We start from the raw sequence: 2,677 nt of genomic DNA on the forward strand, positions 1-2,677 counted from the left end.
ACTTTTAAACTTCTCTATCCCCCTTCCCATAGCTCATGTTATTAAATACCAGAGTTTTCCATCTTTTTCATTTAATATTAGTTGACATTTAAAATTAAGTTAATAAGGAATAAAAAGCATGTCAGAGCAATTTTGATTTCCCCCTATGTTCTGTTGCATGTTCTGAAACATAGAACACATTCCTGTAGATAAAAGTGACTTAATATGGCAGTGAGCCTTGTTCCAGCAGTGGTTTCACATAGGGATTTGAGAATAGGTAACCTGTGTAGCTTGTAAAATAAAGGACATTCGGACCACATGTCCTTTATCAGTTGGGTAGTTAGGTCTGCAGCCCTGCCTCTTATCCTTGAGCTTGAGTTTTACGGTCTGCAGGCTGAATGTTTTAAAATGCATGAGTATAGCTTTCCCAAGGGTTCCACATGACATTCGGAGCTAGTGAGTTATTCATCTTTGTGATGTATGCTTTTGTGAATAAAACTGCTAAGATAACCATTTATTTATTCAACAGCTGTAGAAGTTTTGACTCATGCTAAATCCTGGGAGGAGATTCAGAGATCGCTGGGCTCTAGTCTAGGACTATTCTCCTGAGATTTGTACTGAGCCCTTGCCCTGTCACTCTCAGTGTCTAAGATGATGCTGTGCTTTTAGGTGGCCACCTCTGACTCACAAGGATCATCCAGAAGGGAGTCTCTTGGCCTGGATGCGAGATTAAGCTTTCACAGATCTGTGAAGTCCTTTGAATAGTCAGTCCACTCCTCTGACAGGTGCAAAGGAAAAATAAAAGTACTTCCTGCATGTAAAACAACTTTCCAAACTCCAAGCTCCTCGGGAAAAACTTCATGTTGTAAGAGATGCGACGTAAAAGTTAAATTCTGCAAAGAAAGTGCATTCATTGAGCTGAGCTCCAGACATTTAGTGATAGCAAAGAAATATTCTCATGCGATCTGAGTTACTCCCAGCCATGTGTACTATGAAAAAGGCGAACCTCAAAAACTTTCCTTTTTATCTTAATGCATTTTGTTGACTATACAGCTAGATAGTACTGCTATACAAAGTCAACTCTGTATATGTGATCAGCATATAATAAAGGAACTGCAGATTTCTGATTCAGAGACATCGTTGCCATCCGATTACCTGAACATCAGTGGCGTTACACATTACAGAACATGGAAGCCGAGGTAATTGCCCTGCAGTAAAGTTATGTTTATACGTTTCATCATTTGGTACATAATACAAAAAGTCCTTTTTATCCTAGTTAATATTTGACAATGTGCAATTCCGTAGATTCTGTAGGTTAAATATGCAAAAGTTGTGTCTCCTAAAAAGTATCTGAAAATATAAGCACATTTTGGTAAATAGATAAACAAAATGTGGCACATTTGTATAATGGAATACTACTCAATAATAAAAAGCTACATATCACAGACACTCGCAACAGTGTCTCAAACATTATGCTAAGTAAAAGAAGTCAGACATAAAAAAAATCATACTGTATGATTCCATTTTATATGAAATTCTTAAAAAGTCACACTTGGTGTGGCGGTTTGAAAATACCCACAGACTCTTTGATACTCTTCCTTTCAAGAAAAAGCGCCTAATTCCCCTTACCTTGCATGTGGGCTAGACTTGGTAACGTTAACAGATAGAATAAAGCAGAAGTGAGTGCACAGGTGATCCAAGAGAGAGGAAAAGAGAGAGAGAAGAGTCAATCACAATGGGGCAGCCCCTGACTTTTATCCGGGACTGCACATAAAATTTCCTGCTTTTCTTGACCTTTCCCAGACCTTCCTCTGACCACCCCACCTCCTCCACAAATGGTGGCCTGTTTTGAGGCTCTGTAAAACTCTCTGGTCTAGACTATTACTTTTATGACTATTACTTTTATTTTTTATTTTTTACATCTACAGCACCTGGTCTTCCTAGGTGGTCTCCCATCCAAGTACTAACTAGGCCCGACCCTGCTTAGCTTCTGAGATCAGACGGGATCGGGCTTGTTCAGGGTGGCATGACCGTAGAGGAATAGACATTTTATCCATTGGTTTACATCGGTATCTTATTATTAAGGGAACTTATTCAACTGTCAGAGTAGGAACCAAGGCAGGGCTGGTTCTGCAGGTTATAAGATGTCTGAGACTGATTCTAGCTTTCAATGCAGAAACTACATTTTTCATGTTTTCCTGAACTACATTGACTGTTATGTTTTTGCCGTAATTTTTCTGCACATGCCATCCCTCCTCCTTGGAGTGCCCTTTCCATCACCATCTCTGTATATTGACTTCCTGGTCATCCTTCCCAACCCATACCAACTGTCATTTGCTCTATGAAGCCATAGCCATGAGTTATTGTTACAACAAGATGTCTGCTCTCTCCTCTCTGATGCGATTTACTTTTATTTATCTTTATAAACTCTGCTTTGGGGTATACTTGGGGTATACAAATAATGCCTTCTCCTTTCTACCAGGATTAAGTTCCTTGGGAGTAGATACTATATCTTATTTTTCCACGTAACTCCTACTGACACCATAGAAAGGTCGTTAATATTTGTAACTTGGTCTTTGATGGGTTTTGTTTCTTCATAGGATATACTATCACATTCAATCATCTTTAGGAGATGTGATTAATAGCAAAACCATGAAGCATTAAGAAAGAAAGATGGATATATGCAATTTTCAATGTT

The 2,677-nt window shown here is 38.7% G+C and overlaps 1 pseudogene; it reads right to left on the bottom strand.

Annotated features, from left to right (window-relative positions):
- Window positions 1-1,898: 1,898 nt before the first annotated feature.
- On the bottom strand, window positions 1,899-2,017 carry LOC120581902 (uncharacterized; annotated as a pseudogene).
- Window positions 2,018-2,677: the final 660 nt, after the last annotated feature.

This window comes from Pteropus medius, unplaced genomic scaffold, assembly GCF_902729225.1.
Source record: "Pteropus medius unplaced genomic scaffold, Ma_sr-lr_union100, whole genome shotgun sequence".
NCBI lineage: Eukaryota > Metazoa > Chordata > Mammalia > Chiroptera > Pteropodidae > Pteropus > Pteropus medius.